This window comes from Pteropus medius, unplaced genomic scaffold (assembly GCF_902729225.1).
Source record: "Pteropus medius unplaced genomic scaffold, Ma_sr-lr_union100, whole genome shotgun sequence".
Classification (NCBI taxonomy): Eukaryota; Metazoa; Chordata; class Mammalia; order Chiroptera; family Pteropodidae; genus Pteropus; species Pteropus medius.
In genome coordinates this window covers 11018268-11039469 of record NW_024350325.1, presented here as the reverse complement: position 1 = coordinate 11039469, position 21202 = coordinate 11018268, and the positions used below count along the sequence as shown (strand labels likewise).

Here is a 21202-nt window from a genome sequence, read left to right as displayed (position 1 = left end):
AAGAACCTAGTAGTTAAAACTTTTGGTGTATGAGATTGTGAGGAAAGAGCTCCAAAGTTATATTGGAATAGAAAAATAGAGACTCAGACAGAAGTAGAAATTTTTTTTTTCAATTCTTCTTTCCATCCTTTTTATATCTTTTATTTAGTCTTATTTCTTCTCCTTTCATCCTTTGCCCCTCTTTCCCTTTTCATACCTCCTATTACCTTGTTCTCTCTGGTTTGGTCATCAGATTTTTCAGTAAGCAGCTAGTGAGCATGTCAGAACTTCACTTCACACTGTCTTTGTATGCTGGAACCTACCATGGCACCTCAAGAGAAAAAGGAACTCAAAAATAACTCTTGTTTGAATTAAAAGTATCTTTAGATTTTAGATACTTAAATAGGCACTTGGTGTTATCTGAACCTCTACCCTTCTCCTCCCAAAGCATAAAGACTAGTGTTATAATAATAATCTTTGTACTTAAAATAATGGAATAATTGTGGATGCCAAAATACAAACTTATAAGACTATAGAAAACAGGATACAGCAAACACATCCACCTGACAGTTAATTAAAAAGTACTTTTAAAAATTTCATGAAAAAAGGGGTAAAATAGCACATTTTTGTAAAATATATTAGAATATTTACTACAAATATTATTTACCAGCCTAAAATTTATTTTCTAAGATTCTCAACCAGGGATATGTTTTATTACTTTTTAACAAAATAACTAAAGTAATCTATAGAGAACCTAATGTTATATCTTTAGAATCCAAGAGGTGATTCACTGTATACTATGAAAGTCAGGATTGTTCAGAGGAAGGTATTTTTTTTACACCTACAGCACATGGTCCTCCCAGGTGGTCTCCCATCCAAGTACTAACCAGGCCCGACTCTGCTTAGCTTCTGAGATCAGAAGGGATCCGGCATGTTCAGGGTAGCATGGCCATAGACTTGGGAAGATATTTGTGGTCAAAGAAGCTTGAAAAGTGTTAGGCCAAATAAAGTTAAATGCTTGTAAAAGAAAAGAAAAAGAGGAGGAGGAGGAGGAGGAATTATTAAATGCTACTGTGCAGTGATTATTAGTCATACAAGTTAAGCCCGATTTCTGTGGGTTGATGCCATTTCCTTTGTTTCTGAAACAGGAGAGATGTATCTTAGACCCTAGACCTGGTTGAATTGGTTCTTTTCTGGGCCATTTTTCTTTATATGAATATTCCCTTTCCTTCTCAGGATTCTCCTGTGAAAATACATCAAGGCATTTCATTCTTCTAGGTCAGAGTCTGTGGCAGACCATATTTTTCAAACATAGCCACACAATTATATGCCATCCTTACAATGTGATGTTGACACTTTCCCATTAAGAGGTAGGGTTTATGTTCCATCCACTTGAACCTGAGTGGACCTTTGTAACTCTTCCACCAATAGGATATGGCTATGTGACTTCTAAAGCTAGGTCATAAAAGAAACTACAGCTTCCATCTAGCTCTCTTTCTCTTGGGACAGATCCATTGGTATCCATGAGCTGCAATATAAAAAGTCTGGTCCTTCAAAGATGCTATGATAGAGAGACCACATAGAGAGAGAGCTGCCTGAGGAGCCCCAACTGTTCCAGTCTTCAACTGTCTGAGTCCTCCCAGCCTAGGTACCAGAATGTTAATGAATGAGCCTTCAGATGATTCCAGGCTTCAAGCTAACCCATTTTGTTCCCCAAGAGTGGAACAGAAATAAGCTATCCTTGCCCAGACTAAAGATTTGTGAGCAAAATAAATATGTTGTTGTTGTTGCTGTTTTTGTTGTTGCTATTGTTGTTTTTAAACCAGCAAGCTTTCTTCCTGGCACAGAATGTGTTCCTATGGTGCCTGCCCATCCATTACCATTAAGCAGAAGCTGCTCTTTTGTGCAGGGCAAGAACAGAGAGAAGGTTAAGCTAGTTCCTCAGAAATGCTTCCCAGGATAGCAGGAGACTAGACATCGTCTCCCTAGCCGTCTCCAGCCAGAGCTACCATCTGCCTATGAAATGGAAATGTCCAAATAGCACTCATGGTCTTTTCCACTTCTTTGAAAGGCAAAACCATGTACGATGGATACATTTTAGGAATATGGCATTGAATTAAAAAAATAGAGAGAAAGAGTACATACAGTATAATTATTTTTATAAAGCTCAAAACCAACAAGACAAAATAATAGTTTACAGATACAAACAGATATGGTAAAATTATGAGAAAAGGCAAGAAGGTAGTCAACACAAAATTAAGGGTCAGGCAAGGGATGAGATCAGGCACACAAGTATGATTGTATGTGACTAACTGGAAAGTGATAGGTTCAAGGATGCTTATTTGACTATTATGCTTCATAAATTACACGTATATTATCCTTATTCCTTTGTATATGTAAAACACTACATAACAAAAAACATAATTTAAAAAAATGAATGTTAGGGTAATAAATGTTTCCAACTTAAAGAAAAAAAAAAAAGAAAAAAAAACACTTGGCATCATCCAATGAGTTGTCCAGTCCTGCCCTCAATACATATTCTGTCATAGGCTTATTTACTTACTTTCTTGCCCCGCTCACATGAATTCTGTCTAGTCCAATCCTGGTTCCCTTTCCCCAGGATCCTCACTGTGACCTCCTAACTCCCTGTCCATTTATTCCTTCCATCATACTCACTACTATACAGTTAGCCTTCTTGAAGCAAAATTCTAATCCTATTTTTCATAGCTCAACACCTTTCAATGACTCCTCATGGCCCTTGCATTAAACCTAGAGCCTAATTTTCTTGGCCTGGCATTCAAGGTCCCTATAATCCAGTTGCTTAATGCTCACTGGGCTCCAGCCAAACTGTATCATTTCCCATTTATGCCTCAGATCTTCCACCTGGGTGCCTTTGTCCCTTGCCTCTCTCCTACTTCTCTACCTTTCTATTCTAGAAAACCTAGTTCCAACATCTCCACTGTCATGAGGCCTTTCCTGACCCATCCCTGGGAAAGACATACACAAAAGTGTTCCCCCCTCTCAATTATACTAGGACTCTAAGTGTTGTCAGGTGGGACATTCATCACCTTCTGCCATGCAGTACCAATATGTTGGACCTGTTCACTTGCCCTATGAGACCACAAGTTCCTTAGGGAAGGGATCATACCTGATTCATTTTTTGTTCTCACAATTCCTTACACATATCAAACATTCAATATTTTTAAGAATGAATGTATCACGAAATGAATGAATTCCACATCAAAGTCTATCCTAAGCAAAACTATAAAGTGAAGAAAGCTTATCTTTGGTGTCTCCAGACTACCTACTCAGTTGCCCTCCTTCGCTAGTAGCTTATGCCCTCCTTACCCAACTCCCTGGAAAACTCACACCTGCTTGCCCAAAGAGAACCTGCTTTTGCGGGAGAAAAAACTAATAAATTCATTCACACTACTGTATAAACTACTGAGAAGGTTTCTGTTGTTACTGCTCTTTTACTGAGAAGTACATATTTTTGTTAGCAGAACACAAAGTCAAAAATATATCTGTACTAGGATGAATAGTGTCCCCCCAAAATTCATGTCCCCCTAGAACCTCAAATTGTGACCTAATTTAAAAATAGGGTCTTTGCAGATATAACTGTTAAGATGGAGTAATACTGGATTGGAGTAGATCCTAAATCCAATAATAGTGTTCTTATTAGAAGTCTATGAGCAATACAGAGACAGAGGGAAGATGGCCACATGAAGAAGCAGAAACTGTAGTGATGTAATTATAAGCCAAGGAAGACCAAGGATTGCCAAAAACAACCAGAAGCTAGGAGAAGGCAAGGGAAGGATTCTTCTCTAGAGACTGTAGATGAATTGTGGCTCTTCCAACACCTTGATTTCAGACTTCTGGCCTCCAGAACTGTGAGATAATACATTTCTGTTGTTTTAAGCCTCATAGGTTGTGTAGGTACTTTGTTACAGCAGCCCAGGAAACTGATATATCTGAAATGCTGGATTATGAGGGGCCACTGAACCCGTGGGAGTGGTATACTGGGGGAAATTTTTCAGTGTCCCAGGAGAGACCTACACCACTTGTTCTACCTGTCCCAACCACCAGTCTTGGCAGGTAAGGGGAAGGAGCAAGACTGAGACATGGATGAACTCTCGATCATCACTACCAACACCTTGCAAAAATGTGAGGGTCAAGGAACACCCACCTCTTTTTGTAATAAGTTTATTCATCTGCCTGTTGGGTTAGCTGAGACCAAATTAAGGAGCAGGGCTATAAGTACACGAACTAATGCAGTGGCTATTACACTTTTGGTGTCATTGATCCCTTTGAAAACATGATATGATCTAGGGACTCTCTCTCAAGAAATATATGCACATATCCTCTAAAATTTGCATAGTTTCAGAAGTTTCACAGGTCCCCTGAAACCTCTTCATGAAGTAAGAACATTTGATCTTCTAATACAACAATGACGTGGCTGAATTTAAACTTACAGAAGATGTGTGACTCCAGCAATGGTGAATAGCATTAAGTACAGGGCGGAAGGATCCTCCAAATCATTGGCATTAGATAGATCTTCAGTCCAATCTCAACACTCCTTTCCACTAAGAAATTTACTTAAACTCTCTCAGCATCATTATCTTCTCTGAAAAATGAAGGACAGCTTACCAACCTCCCAGAGCTATTCTGAAAATAAAATGAAGTAATGTCAGTTAAAGACTCTCAAAGTTTCCTGAACTTTCCTCCATAGGGCTTTGCTCCCTTGTAATCATTTAAATAAGCAGCTATTCAGTGGCTGTTGCCCCCAGTGGATTATAAGCTTTGGGAGAGCTTTATTCGCAACTGTATTCTCAGGGCTCTATAACCGTTGAGAAAATAACTATTTTTCTCAGTACAGAGCCTGGTTCATGGCATAGGCTTAATAAATGATAGCTCTTATTAACATCCAGCTCAAACTGACAAAAACAGGAAAGCATTGCTAGTCAACACAAGGCTCTCTGCTAAGAACTTGGACCTCTGAAACATACTGAGAAAATAAGTGACTCCATGGGAGAGGAGTGTTGTGTTCTCTGTTGCTATCCACAAGCAAAGAAATAGAACATTCAGACTCAACTTCTTTACCACTCCCACAGACCACCAGGACACGAGCTTTTTCCCTCAGTTCTGGTCCATGCCACAGCTCTTGAAACTCAACCTGATCTGTGAGTCTAAATGAACAAGACACCAACTGTTGAGTGGGAGGCAGTATCATTTATGGCGAGAAGCTTAGCCCTTTCCCAACAAGGTGTTACTTTTGATTTCCTTCAAGTCTGATCAAGGTGGGTGAAGTGACAGCTGTTGGAAGGCTGGGTGAGGTGTGGGTTGGCTGAGTCAGTGCTGGCCAGGTTCCCCTTGGGAAATTCCCATGGGGAGGAGAGAGGGTGGCAGTTGTCAGCTGACAAATTAACCAGGAGTGACTTCAAGATCAATGGGTAGATTATAATTTGCCCATGGAAAAACCTGGGTCTAATTAGTGGATAGAAGGCTGGGGTGGGAGTGAGATCTAGTGTTTGGAATGAAGTCTTTCACCTTGGCCCTCTCTCTGTCTCTAAATGATATTATTTCTCACCTCTCTAGTTCACAGGAATGTCATTAGAATACAGAAAATGAAATTAAAAATATATATTTTTAAAAACTGAAAAAGTACTTATGAAATAGACAAATAAAATATTTTTTTAAAGAATTGGTAAATTTTCTTGTCGTATTACTTTTATAAGCAAAAAATACAATTAATGTACTGTTGAAAGATACTCATGTATACATTATTATTATTTTTTATTATTATTATTTGCCTACACTTTGCACCAAGGAGCAGATTCTTCAGTTTTAGAGGATGGAGCCCCAGTCAAGGAATCAGGATCCTTTGATGATTCCTATTTGATTAGCCATGTAGTCTCAGGGAAGCAGATCCCAAAAGAGCAGAACAAAACCAGAGGCTAACCTAATAATAAAGAGATGTAGAGGTATTTTAAGCTTCTTTCCATGTCCTCATGTTTAAAATAAACATGTATTTTAAGTTCTTAACCCAAATCCTAAAGGCAGACTAGTAGACAAACTTGCATAAAAGGAATAAAGGGTAGAAGTTCAGCGTGACATGGGACCCCATGCAAGAAAGGACTCATTTCTCCTAGACAAAAATGAACTCCCAAAGAAGACTTCTCCTACAACGTGGCTCTTGCTTTCTGACTGGGTGACTGCAGTGACACAAGACAAAGGACTATTTCCCAGGGCAGGAGAAATGTACAGCTTTTTATTAATAATGATTTTCATTTTATCAGACATCAGCTATGCACTAGATATTTTCTATGCATTATTTCTAATCCTCAAAACAAGTCCCTGTTTGTAAATGAGATTGAGAGGTCACAAATGACATATAAGATCACCATACTAATATTTACTGTACTTATGAAAGATCATTATACTTATAAATGAAAGGTGGTTTGAATCCAGTTCTGTTTGCTCTGTCGGCTCACCCTTCCTTTTGCCATGTTTCATGTCATTGTCAGTGAAACCCAAAGTAGGTGGCACTGCTTGCCTTGGAGAATGAGCATAATCAAATGGGGTCCAGCCAGGCATTTTTGCAGGCTGGGCAATGCCTCTTCTCTAAACTAGGACACTTAAACTGCCAGAAGTCCAATATTCAATATTGAACTAGACAACCCCTTATTTAACTTCTACCCAGTAAAATGAAAATTTAAAAAACAGACTTAAAAAAATATTTTCTTAAATTTTATTGTGGAAGATTTCAAACACATACAAAAGCCAAAAAAGTGGTAAAAATTAATGCCCCTGTACTCATGACCTGGCTCCAACTACTATCAACATTTTGCCATACTTGTTTCATCTATTCCTCTTATTTTCTAGAGTATTTTATGCCAATCCCAGACATTATATTATTTTACCATTAATGTTTCAGTATGGACCATAATATATAAAGATTTAAATTTAAAATGACAACAGATTCATTATCACTCCTAAGAAAAGTAACAATAATTCCTTAATATTATTTCCTTTTTGTTTATTTATTTATTTATTTTTAATATTATTTTACATTAGTCTCAAGTATACAGCATAGTGGTTAGACATTTACACAATCTACAAAGTGACCCCCGATTAGTCTAGTACCCACCTGGCACTATACACAATTATTACTATAGTTAATATTATTTCTTAATGTATTCTATCATCCTCAATTGTCTCCAAAATGTCTTCTTACAGTTGGCTTATTAAATTCAGTTCACACATTACAAAAACTAGTTGCTTCGGTCCTACTCAATTCCTTTTTTGAAAAAAAAAAAATATTTCCTAAATAAAGGAACGTTATTGCTGGGTGGTCAAAAATGTTTCTTTCACAAGGAACTCAGGAAGACAGAACCACCCAAGTAAAGAAAACTGTATTATCCAAGCAGTGTGTCTCTTGTTGGCTGACTCATTTCAATGTTATGAGTTGACTCTTGTCACTGCTGCAGGCACAGAGTGGATTTCATTGTAATGAAGAATGTGTAGACCGATTAAATCAGAATGTGCTTGAAAGGGTTGAGAAGTAAACTTTGTGAAAGTTTCAATAGTCCATGTGGTTGTTCTGATAAAAGAACAGATTCTTAAAAATAAATTAATACATATATACAGAACTAACAAAATTGCAAACTCTCTGTTGAAATATGACAATACTTTTTTGTTTTTTTAATTTTTTTCAGTTACAGTTGACATACAATATTATATTAGTTTTAGGTGTACAAAATAGTGATTAGACATTTATATAACTCCAAAGTAATCACTCCAATAAGTCTAGTACCCACCTGACACCACACAAAATTATTATGATATTATTGGCCATAATCCCTACACTGTATTTTATATCCCCATGACAATTTCGAAACTACCAATTTGTACTTCTTAATCCCTTCATCTTTTTCACCCACCCTCCCAACCCTCCTCCCATCTGGCAATCAGTTTGTTCTCTGTATCTATAAGTATGTTTCTGTTTTGTCTGTTTATTTTGTTTTTTACATTCTTCATATAAGTAAAATCATATGGTATTTGTCTTTCTCTGATTTGTTTCACTTAGGATAAATACCCTCTAGGTCCATCCATGATGTCACAAATGGTAAGATTTCATTCTTTTTTATGTCTGAATAATATTCCAATGTGTATATGTACTATCTCTTCTTTATCCATTCCTGTCTTGATAAACACTTAAGTTATTTTCATATCTTGGCCATTGTAAATAGTGTTGCCATTAACATAGGCATGCATATATCTTTTCAAATTAGTGTTTTGGATTTATCTGGGTAAATGTCAAGGAGTTGAATTGCTGGATCATATGGTAGTTCTATTTTTAATTTTTTGATGAACCTCCATGCTGTTTTCCACAGTAGCTGCACCAATTTACAATCCCAGAAACAGTGCACAAGTATTCCCTTTTCTCCACATCCTTTGTTGATTTATTGATGATAGCCATTCTGACAGGTGTGAGGAGACAAGTCATTGTGGTTTTGATTTGCGTTTCCCTCATGATTAGCAATGTTGAGTATCTGTTGTTTTTTTCTGGCTTTATTGAAATATAATAGACAGTTGCTCATATTTACACTGTATAATTCAATGAGTTTTTTCAATTATAGTTGGCATACAATAAATAATGCATTAGTTTCAGTTGTAAAGCATAGTGATTAGAGATCTATATAAGTCACAAAGTGATCATCCCACTAAATCTAGTACCCTTCTTCCCCCTTACATATTTATTACACTATTATTAACTATTGCCTTATGCTATACTTTATATCTCCATGTCTACTTTGTAAATATCCATTTGTACTTCTTAATCCTTTTGCTCTTTTTCCCCATCCCCTCAACCCCCTCTCATCTAGTAGCCCTCAGAATATCCTTTGTATCCATGAGATTTTTTTCCATTTTTGTTGTTGTTGTTTATTTTGTTCTTTAGATTCCACATGTACGTGAAATCATGTGATATTTGTTTTTATCTGACTTACTTCATTCAGCACAATATCCTCTAGATCCATCAAGGCAATATCTTTTTCCATTCCCTTCTTTTTAGTCTCTGTGTGTCTTTTAATCTGAAGTGAGTCTCTTGTAGGCAGCAAATGTATGGGTCTTGTTTCTTATCCATTCAGCCACTCTATCTTTTGGTTGGAGCACTTAATTCTTTTCCATTTGAGGTACTTGTTCATAGGAATGCAGTTATTACCATTCTTTATTCATGTTTTTGATACATGTTCTTTATTCTTAAAGAAGTTTCTCCAACATTTCTTATAATATTGGCTTGGTGTTGATAAATTCCTTTAGCTTATTTTTGTCTGGGAAGCTCCTTATCTGTCCTTCAACTCTAAATGATAGCTTTGCTGGGTAAAGTATTCTTGATTGTATATCCTGGGTTTTCATCACGTTGAATATTTTGTGTGAATCCCTTCTGTTCTGCATAGTTTCTTTTGAGAAATCAGCTGCCAGTCTTATGGGTGCACCCTTGTAGGTAACTAACTGCTTTTCTCTTGCTGCTGCTAAGATTTGCTCTGTATTAACCTTTGGCATTTTTATTATGATGTGTTTTGGTGTGGGCCTCTTTAGGTTCATCTTTCTTGGGACTCCGAGCTTTCTGGGGTTGTATGTCTATTTCCTTCACCAGGTTAGGGAAGTTTTCCATCATTATTTCTTCAAATTGCTCTTCAACTTCTTGTTATCTTTCAGGTACCCCTATGACACAGATATTTTTACATTTAATTGTGTCCCATAAGCTCCTTAAATTATTATTATTATAGTCTTAGCTTCTTTTTTCTTGCAGTTCTGATTAAGTGTCCCTGGCTTCCCCATCATCTATATCAGTGGTTCAATCCTCTTCTTTATCCACTTTGTTGATTCCCTCTAATATACTCTTCATCTCAGATAATGTATTCTTCATTTCTGAATGAATCCCTTTTATAATTTCCATTTCCACTTTTATGATTTTTATCTCTTTGTTAAAGAGTTCATCCACACTTCCCCTAAGTTTATTGAGCATCTTTATAACCAATGTTTTGAACTCGGCATCTGTTAGATTGCTTGACTCCTTTATTCCTGGATCTCTGTTCTGTTCTCTCATATGGTTTCTGCTTCTTTGTCTTCCTATTTTGGCTGCCTTTCTGTGTCTGTTTCTATGTAGTAATCAAAGCTCCTAAGTCTTACTAGCGTGGCTTTGTGTAGTAGGTGTCCAATGGCACAGTCCTGAGAGAGGTTCAGCTGCAGGCCAAGTTTAGCCCCAGCTGTGTCTCTCCAGGGCCACCTGTTAAGATTCAGCAAGCAATCCACAGATACTGTGCTTATAGTTTCCTCAAGAGGCCACACCAGAAACTGAGGCCAGCTGCTACCAGTATGAGTCTTGGCGCTGCTCAGTAAGAAGCACCAGACTTGCTGAACACACATCTGGATGTGGCTTGGGTGAGGTCGTGAGTTGTGGGAGGCGCAGTTTCAGGGAATCCTTTGAGTGGAGCAACCTCTCTTATCCAGTTTGATGACTTCATGGCTACAGCAGCACCATGGCAGCACACTGGGATGGGGAGGGCTCAACAGAGGAACAATGGATATCGCTGGCACTTCTGTCCATGAGAGAGCCTCGCCTCCAGCCCTCACTCCAATAACTCAGGGTCCCTCTGTAAGTCCCTGGTGCCCTCTGAGCAGCTGACTTGGCACTGGTGCTCACAGGGAGCAGGTCAGTCACCATAGAAGTTCAGTTGCGGACACAGCCCCTTAAAGAGGAGTCTGCAGCTGCCGCTGCTATGGCCTCTGTCCCACTCAGCCACTCCGAACGAGGCAGTCTCACATCTTTGCCCCCTCCTACCTTCTACCATTTCAGAGTGATTTCTTATTTCTCTCTAGTTTTAGTGCTTCTGTTCATCTAGATCCCAGACAATTTTCCTTCCTGTTCGCTCTGTGTTTCTGTCACAACTTTGATTTGGTTGCAAGAGGGATGATCAAAGATTCTATCATCTATGCCATTTTTCCCAGTTTCCTCTTGAGCATCTTTTCCCATCTCCTCTTAAGCATCTTTTCATACATCTGTTGGCCATCTGTATATCATCTTTGGAGAAATGTCGATTCAGGTCCTCTGCCCATTTTTTAATCAAATTGTTTGTTTTATTGGTGTTAAGTTGTATGAATTTCTTATATTTTTTGGATATTAGCCACTTATCAGATGCATCATTGGCAAATAATATCTCCTATTCAGTAAGTTAGTTGTCTTTTCATTTTGTTGATGATTCCCTTTGCTGTGCAATTTTAGTTTGTTGTAGCCCAATCTGTTTATTTTTTTCTTTTGTTTCCCTTGCCTGAGGAGACATATTCAAAACAGAGTTACTGCCTATGTTTTTTTCCAGGAGTTTTAGTGTTTGGGGTCTTACATTTAAGACTTTAATCTTTCTGAGATTATTTCTGTATATAGTGTAAGAAAGTTTTCTAGTTTCAATTTTTTTGCATGTATCTGTCCAGTTTCCCAACACCATTTCTTGAAGAGACTGTTTTTACCCCATTGTATATTCTTGCATTCTGTATCATAGATTAATTGACCATATAGGCATAGATTTATGTCTGGGCTTTCTATTCTGTTCCATTGATCTGTGTGTCTGTTTTTATGTTGGTATCATGATTTTTTGATTAATATAGGCTTGTAGTATAGTTTGATATTAGATAGCATGATACCTCCAACTCTTCTTCTTTCTCAAAATTGTTATTAAGGATATTTTTTTGGTACCATATAAATTTTAAGATTATATGTTCTAGTTCTATGAAAAAAGCCATTGGTATTTTGATAAGGATTGCACTGAATCTGTAGATTGCTTTGACTTGAATGGACATTTCAATGATGTTAATTCTTCCTATTTGTGAGCAAGGTATATCCTTCCATGTGAAGCATCTGTCCAGGACTTTTGTTTTTTGGGAGTTTTTGATTACTGATTTGATAACATTAAGTAGTTTTCAGTTTGTTCAGATTTTCTGTTTCCTCCTGACTCGGTCTTGGAAGATTGTACATTACTAGGAATTTATCCATTTCTTCCAGGTTGCCCATTTGCAACTCGCCGGCATATAATTGTTCATACTATTTTCTTATAATCCTTTGTATTTCTGTGGTGTCGGTAGTCACTTCTCCTCTTTCATTCCTAATTTTATTTATTTGGACCCTCTCTCTCTTTGTCTTGATGAGTCTGGCTAAAGCTGTATCAATTTTATTTATCTTTTCAAAGAAACGGCTCTTGGTTTCATTGATCTTTTTGTTGTTTTGTTAGACTCTATTTCATTTATTTTTTTTCTGTGCTTTATTATTTCCTGCCTTCAACTCATTTTGAGCTTTGTTCGTTCTTCTTTTCTATTTCTTTGAGGTATAAGGTTAAATCATTTATTTAATATTTTTCTTGTTTTTTGAGGTGGGCCTGTATTGCTGTGAATTTCCCTCTTAGAGCTCCTATAAAGGTGTCCCATAGATTTGGGGTCATTGTGTTGTCATTTTTATTTGTCTCAAAGTATCTTTTGATCTCTTCCTTGATCTCATTGTTAACCAACTCATTGTTTAGTGGTATGTTATTTAGCCTCTACATATTTGTGTGATTTTTAGTTTTCTTCTTGTAATTGATTTCTAGTTTCAAAATGTTGTGATTGAAAAAGATACTTGATGTGATTTCAATCTTAAATTTATTAAGACTTGTTTTGTGCCCTAATATGTGGTCAGTCATGGAAAATGTCCCATTTGCACTTGAAAAGAATGTATATTCTGCTGCTTCTGAGTAAAATGTTCTAAAAATATCAATTAAATCCATCTGGTCTAGTGTGTCATTTGAGACAGTTGTTTCCTTGTTGATTTTTTGTCTAGATGATTTATTCATTAATGTGAATTGAATGTTAAATTCCCCTGCTATTACTGTATTACTCTCGATTTCTCCTTTTATATCAGTCAATATTTGCTTTTTATACTTAGATGCTCCTATGTTGAGTGTGTAGATGTTTACAGAAGTTATGTTTCTCTTATTGGATTGATCCCTTTATCATAATGAAATGTCCTTCTTTGTTTCTTGTCACTGCGTTTGTTTTAAAGTCTGTTTTGTCTGACATAAGCATTGCTACCACAGCTTTAATTGTTGTTTGTATTTGTATGAAATATCTTTTTCCATCCCTTTACTTTCAGTCTCTGTGTGTCTTCCTATTTGAAAAGGGTCTCTTATAGGCAGCATATGTAAGGGTCTTGCTTTTTATCCATTCAGCCACCCTATGTCTTTCGATTGGAATATTTAGTCCATTTATATTTAAAGTAATTATTGATAGGTATGTAATTATTCGGATTTTGATAATTGTTTTCTGATTGTTTTTGTAGTTGTTTTTTGTTCCTTTCTTATTCTCTTGCTCTCTTCTATGTTGGTGACTTTCAATAGTTTTGTGCTTTGATTCCTTTCTTTTTATTTCTTGTGTATCTCTTATGGCTTTTTGGTTTGTGGTTACCATGTGCTTCATATATACCAAACTATGTTTATACCAGTCTATTTTAAGTTTATAATCACTCAAGTTCAAACATGTTCTAAAGTCACTACAATTTCTACTCACTCCTTTCTACTTTTATGTTTCTATCATTATTTTTTACTTCTTTTGCACATATGTGTTTGTATGTATTCATTAATTTATTGTTGTAATTATGCATGATCTTCCTACTTTTGTCTTTTAATCTTTGTACTAGCTTTATAGTTGGTCGATCCACTGCTTTTACTAAGTGTTTGCCCTTATCAGTGACCAGTTTTTTCTTTCCTATATTTTCTAATTTATATTTTTGATCTTTTCTTTTCTACTTAAAAAGTCTCTTTAACATTTCTTATAATACTGGTTAAGTGGTTATAAACTCCGTTAGGTTTTTCTTGTCTGGGAAACCCTTTATTTGTCCTCCGATTCTAAATGATAGCCTTGCTAGGTAGAGTAATCTTGTTTGTGGATTTCTGCCTTTCATTACTTTGAATATTTCATGCCATTCCCTTCTGGCCTGCAAAGTTTCTGTTGGGAAATCAACTGACAGTCTTATAAGAGCTCTCTTGTATGTAACTAACAGGATTTCTCTTGCTACTTTTAGTATTCCCTCTTTGTCATTAACCTTTGGCATTTTAATTATGATGTGTTTTAGTACGAGCCTCTTTGAGTTCGTCTTGTTTGAGACTCTCTGTACTTCTTGTATTTGTATGTCTATTTCTTTCACAAGGTTAGAGAAGTTTTCCATCATTATTTCTTCAAATAGGTTTTCAATCCCCTGCTCTCTCTCCTCTCCTTCTGGGACTACCCCTCCACATGAATGTTGTTACAATTGATGTTGTAACAGAGATCCCTTAAACTACTCTCACTTTAAAAATTATTTTTTCTTTTTGCTATTCTGATGGTTTTCCATTACCTCATCTTAAAGATTGTTGACTCGATCCTCTGTTTCATCTAATCTGTTAATTCCCTCTAGTGTATTCTTCATTTTAATTATTTTATTCTCCATTTCTGACTGGTTCTTTTTTATGGTTTCTATCTCCTTTTTTATTTTTTCTGTTTTTGTTGATGTTCTCACTGAGTTCATTATTTTTCCCCTTATTTCACTGGGTATCCTTTTGATTAGTATTTTGTACTCTGTCTGGTAGATTGCTTATCTCCATTTTGTTTCATTTTTTCTCCAGAGTTTTGTTCTGTTCTTTAATTTGTGACATGTATTTTTGTCTCTTCATTTTGGCTGCCTCCTTGTGTCTGTTTCTATATATTAGATAGATCTGCTATATATACCAGTTATGACAGAGTGGCCTTATATAGAAGGTACCCTGTGGAGCCAAGTGGTGCAATCTCCCTGTCCACCTGAGCTGGGTGTTCCAGGAGTGTCCCTGCGTGAGTTGTGTGTGCCCTCCTGTTGTAGTTGAGTTTTGATTGCTATTGGCATGTCAGTGGGTGGTGTAGACCTTAAGGCTGACTGGTTATGAGGACTGGCCATGACTATGGCAAATGAGCTGTCCTGTGTGGGCTGACCCCACAGAGCAGTAGTCATTTTAGTGGGGCTCTGGTGCCTGCCAAGTCCATCCTTTGGGTTTGTCATAATGGAGTTGGTTGGGTGGTGTTTCTGGTGTGGTCTGAAGCTGGCAACTGGGTGTATTGGGTCTGGAGCTTCTTGAGAGGGCTCCAGTACAAACCAATGTTAGCTGCCACTTACACTACTAGGCTTGGGGCAACTTGGTAGGAACTATAAATGATCTGCAGTTGGTTGCCACTTTTACCAGGCTTGAGATCCTTTTGTGGGCACTACGATGCGAGCTGAGTCCAGCTGCCACCTGTGCTGGGCTTGTGACCACTTAATTGAAGCTACATTTTAGGCCAGGACTAGCCGCCATTTATATCAGACTTGGAGCCACCTGATGGGAGTTACAATGCAAGTTGTGACCAGTGGCCCCTTGTGCTGTGCTCAGGGCCTCTTAGCAAAAGCTACAAGGCACACTGAGGCTAGCCACTGCTTGTTTTGGGTTTGTAGACCATTCAGAGATTTTGGAAAGACCACGGCATGAGCCAAGGTATTTTCCTTGTATGGAGGAGCCACCAGAAAAGACTCAGGCTGGGTGAACAAGTTGGTTGGGACATGGTCTCAGGGAATCACCAGAGTAAGGTGAACAGTGTTAGCCAAGTTAATGGAGGACATAGAATTGATGCCCACCTGCATCAGACCTGTTGGGTGGCAGGAGAGCTCCACAGAGGTACGATGGCACCTGCCAGTAGTTCCATCCACAGAGAGAGTTACTCTGACCCCTGCCCCTCCAGCCCTCGCTCTGAAGTTAGTTGATTTAGTTCCTCTCCATATGTCCCTGGAACTTTTTGGGCTCCTGCTCCTGCATTAGAGATTACAGCAAATGAGTTTGCGAGCAAGTAAGTGTGCACAGTGGTCATTTAAGAGCAGCATGTCTTGGTCTCCTGCATTCCTTTGTCTTTCTTGGATGCAATCTCCTCTGATTTTCACAGCCAGATGTTACAGGGGCTCTTTTTCTTGGCACTGGTGCTCTATTCTGGGGAGCCCAGTGTGGGGCTGGGACCCCTCACTCTTCAGGGGAACCGCCACAGCAGCAGAGATATTCCTCATCATCCTTAATCACCACACATGGTTTTGGGGCCTGCCCATTGCATGTCTCACCCCTCCCACCAGTCTCAATGTGGCTTCTTCATTATATCCTTAGTTATAGGAATTCTGTTCAGCTAGTCTTCCAGTAGTTCTACACAATGATGGTTGTTCTATAATGTAGTTGTAAGTTTGATGTGATCATGAGAGGAAGCATAGAGTTTACCTATTCTGCTATTTTGATTGGAAGTCTGAAGATATTTTTTTTAAATTAAGAATCAATTTCATATTCTCCCTACTTTAGATAATAAGGCATAAGTGTTAAAGTCATTTTGAGTATTGTAATTAACACAAGAGAATGAGTAGCAGATAATTTGGTGTCTTCTGGATGAGTGAGCCTCGGTTTCTTTAGCTTCAAACTGGTGCTCTCTAGGATGGGAGTGATGATCTTTGAAAGGCTCTTCCAGTTAATCATCTGTAATAGGTACTGTGCTATGCCATAAGACACCCCCTTCAAGACTGGGACACTCATTCCCCAGGTTGCTTGGAGTTTGGTTGCTGGTGGTTCACAGTTGAGTTCCTTCCCAGAAACTACTCTTGGCCCAAGTTCACATCCTTTTTCTGGGGGTTGCCCACAACTGTTGACTAGTGGGTATGGATGGTATTAAGGCCCAAGCCTCATGCCTCAATTGAGAAAACTCTAAAGGGCTATCCTATTTTAGGATGGCTGAGAGTTCTGTTCTTTCCACAGCACAGTACAGCATCTCCTTCTGTCCAGTTCTGATCCCCTTATCCCTAACAGGCAATGTCGGCAAGAGCACTCCCCAACAAACTGCCCCCATATCCACCTGAGTTTCAGAGTCTGTTTCCTGGGAACTGACCTACAATAGTATCTGTGATTCACTCTAGTGCACTTATCTGACTTCCAAATCCCAAAATTTATTGCTCAAGTACAATGAGGTAGCAGCCAGAAAGGAGGTAGCGCCCTTTTGATTACAAGAGTTCTGAGGCCAATAAAGCTGAGAAAACCACACTTAGACCAAGCTAGCAGCCCAAATTCCTCAAGTATCAGATTATTTTTACAAGCATATACAGTTAAAATTGGCATTCACAATTGTGAAAACAGGAAGAGTTCTTAGCAAAACTACCCAGCAATGACAACAGCAACAATATTTCTATTTAATAATCAACACAGCAGCTAGAGCAAGTCTTTTAAAACAAAAGTCAGGTCATGTCACCCCAAGTCTCAAAACCCTCCAATGGGGAGCCATCTTCCCATCTCACTCAGAATATAATCCCAAATTCCTACCTTGGATTCCAAGACCTAACATATTGCTGCATGCCTTTCTGACCTCAAATTCTACCACCTTTTCCCTTATTCACTTTGTAATAATGAACACTGGCCTCCTTGCTATTTCCAGGACATTCCAAGCCCACTTCTACCTCAAGGCCTTTGCCTTCGGGGTTCCCTCTGCCTGAAGTATTCTTCCCCCAGATAGTTTTACCCTCACTTCCTTCAGGTGTCTTATCAAATGCCATTTTATTAAGGATGCCTTCCTGCCTTTTCCATAGACGGGTCTTAAAAATATACAAAATCTTTCCAGGAAAAACCTAGGCACTTATATAGTGTTAAGGGAAATACTTTTCAGACCCTCAAGTTCTATCTGCTTTATTTTCTAAACTTTGTTCAACTTGAGTATGACTAGGGACAAATATCTCACAAGTTCCCTCTTCTCACCTCCTCTTTTTAAATAGATCCTTCTCCCACTTTATGAAAGAAATATTTACCTCTCCCTCCCTCATCCCAAATTTTACAATAATGCAATGTCCATGCAAAAACTCCAGGTTGTCAGGCAAAGGTTATTTAAAATGTTATGTTGCATTTGAGAAAGTGCATGACACTAATAACTAAATAAAATATCTTCTTGCAGTTAAAGTAGTTTCTACATCATTACTTTTAACAAAATGGAAGGAATTCCTAACAGTTATTCACTACAAATACCTAAAAACAATTTTTGATGAAAGATCGCCAAGTGATTTTTGGCATTTAACTCAGAAGGAGTTCAGAGAATTGAGTGACACTGCTTTAAAGGAACCTTTCCATTTCTATCTACTTATGCATGCAGACAAGATTTCTTAGCATTTACATTTATAAAAATCAAAAATAGTAACATAATTGATGTTGAGTCTTATATATTCAGGCAATAAGTCATATTCAGCCATGAGCATTTGAACTAATTGTGATTTTAAAAGGAGGACCAAGTCTATTTAATAACAATATGTATTTACAATAATTTTTTTGTTTTTTATGTTATAAGAAAGCATTAAGGTTTTTAAGTATAAAATGTGTTGTATTAACATAAAATTCTGAGCTGGAAATACAAGTTCAAAGAGAAAAAGAAATGATGTAATATTTCCAACAATTAAAGATAAGCTTGTTTATGTAGTTTTGAAATGTATGATGGTAGATATCAAATTAATATGGTATTTACATTCTATTACATACACTTTTAAAAGTGATACAATTTTTCAACAAAAGCAATACTTTTCACAATATGCAGAAGTTATTTTTTTTATAACTACTAATGATAAAATTTAGAAGTCTACTTAAAAATGGTAAGCGTCAAAGGGAACATACGAATGGCCAATAGACATGAAAAAATGCTCACCATCACTAATCATCAGCAAAATGCAAATCACAACCACAGTGAGTTATCAACTCATACCTGTCAGAATAGTTATCATCAATAAATCAACAAAGAAGAGTTGATGAGAATGTGGAGAAAAGGGAACCCTCATGCACTTTGGTGGGATTGTAAATTGATGCAGCCACTATAATAATTATATTAAAAATAGAACTATCATATGACCCACCAATTCCACTTCTTGGTATTTATTCAAAGAAATTCAAAACACTAATTCAAAAAGATATACATGTGCCTATGTTAATGGCAGCACTATTTACAATAGCTAAGATACGGAAGCAACCTAACTGTCCTTCAATAGATGAATGGATAAAGAAGAGGTTGGTACATATATACAATGGAATATTACTCGCCATAAAAAAAGAATAAAATCTTACTATTTACAACATGGATAGATCGTGAGGATATTATGCTAAGTGAAACAAATCAGAGAGAGAAAGACAAAACCATATTATTTCACTTATATGTGGAATCTAAAATAACAAAATAAACAAAACAGAAAAAACGTATAGATGCGGAGAACAAATTGATGGTTGCCAAATGACAGGAGGGTTGTGGGGTTGGGTTAAAAAAGTGAAGGGATTAGGAAATACAAATTGCCAGTTATAAAAATAATCAGAGGGATGTAAAGTACAGCATAGGGAATATAGTCAGTAATATTGTAATAATTATGTACCATGTGGATGGATACTAGACTTAGGGTGATTACTTTGTAAGGTATATAGCTATCTAATCACTATCTTGTACACCTGAAATTAATATAATATTGTATGTCAACTATAATTTAAAAATAAGTTTTTTAAATTGCGAGAATCAACACTACTAATTCCATGGACATTAAAAGAGATAAAAGAAGATTATATAAAATTATCTGCCCACCAATTTTATAACTTAGAAGAAAAGGACCAGTTTCTTGAACCATACAAACAAATTAATCAAATACACAAGGAGAAAGAGATAATCTAAATAGGCCTATATCTATAAAAATAAATGAATAAATAATAAATAACCTTCTTAAAAAGAAAGCATCAGATCCAAATGATTTCACATTCAATTCTACTAAACATTTAAGGATGAAATTATATCAATTTTCCATAACCTCTTCCAGAAAATCTAAACATAGGGAATACTTCCTAACTCATTCTATGAGTCCAGGATTACTCTAATACCAAAACCAGATAAAGATATTACAAGAAAAGAAAACTACAGACCGATATGTCTCATGAACATAGCCACAAAAATCCCAACAAAACATTAGCAAACTGAATCCAACAATGTATAAAAAGAATTATACACCACCACTAAGCGGAATTTCTTCTAGATATGCAAGGCTGTTTCAGCATTCAAAAATCAATCAGTGTAATCCACCATATGAAAGGCTAATGAAGAAATATATGATTTTCAACTTGATAAAGAGCATCTACAAAAATCCTGCAGCTGTTATACTTAAAGTGAGAAACTAGTCAATTTCCCCCTACGATCGAGAACAAGGTTAAGAATGTTCCCTTTCACCACTCATAATCAGCATTATTCTAGAAGTCTTAACTAGTGCAATAAAATAGGAAAAGGAAATAAAATTTATACAGATCACAAAGGAAGAAATAAAAACCATGTTTGTTCACAGATGACATGGTTGTCTATGTAGAAAATCCTAAAGAATTACCAAAATTCTTTTAGAACTAATAATCGAACATAGCAAGTTTGGAGGATACAAGTTTAATATAGGAAAGTCAACTGTTTTCTTACTTCAGCAATTAACAACTAGAATTTAAAGTTTAAAAATATACTATCTACAAAAGCACCAAAAAGAAATGAAACACATAGGTATAAATCTAACAAAATGTACATGATCTCTATGTAGGAAACTACAAAACTTTGATGAAAGAAATCAAAGAAGATAAAAATAATGGAGAAATATTCTGCATTTCTGAATTGGAAGACTCAGTATTGTCAAGATATCAATGAAATCTGAATCAAAAAACCCGGTAAGATTTTTTGTAGATATTGACAAAATGTTTCTAAATTTTATATGGAAAGGCAAAGACTTGGAAATAGCTACCTCACTACAGAACAAATATGGAAGATTCATACTATCTTATTTCAAGGCTTGTGATTAAGCTACTGAAATAGACAGCATGGTATTGGGGAGAAAAAAAGACACATACATCAATGGCTCATAATAGAGAGCTCAGAAATAGACCAACACAAATAAAATTAACTGATCTTTGATGAAGTAACGGTAATTCAATGGAGAAAGAATAGTCTTTTCAACAAATGGTGCTCGAAAAATTGGACATCCATGTGCAAAACATGAGCCTAGACACATACCTTTCACAAAAATTAACTCAAAATAAATTATAGACTCACATGTAAAATGCAAAAGTGGAAAACTACTGGAAGAAAATGTAGGAGAAAATCT

The 21202-nt window shown here is 36.7% G+C and overlaps 1 pseudogene; it reads right to left on the bottom strand.

Moving 5' to 3' along the window:
• Window positions 1–817: 817 nt before the first annotated feature.
• LOC120583938 (uncharacterized) lies at window positions 818–936 on the bottom strand (annotated as a pseudogene).
• Between the last annotated feature and the right edge of the window lie 20266 nt (window positions 937–21202).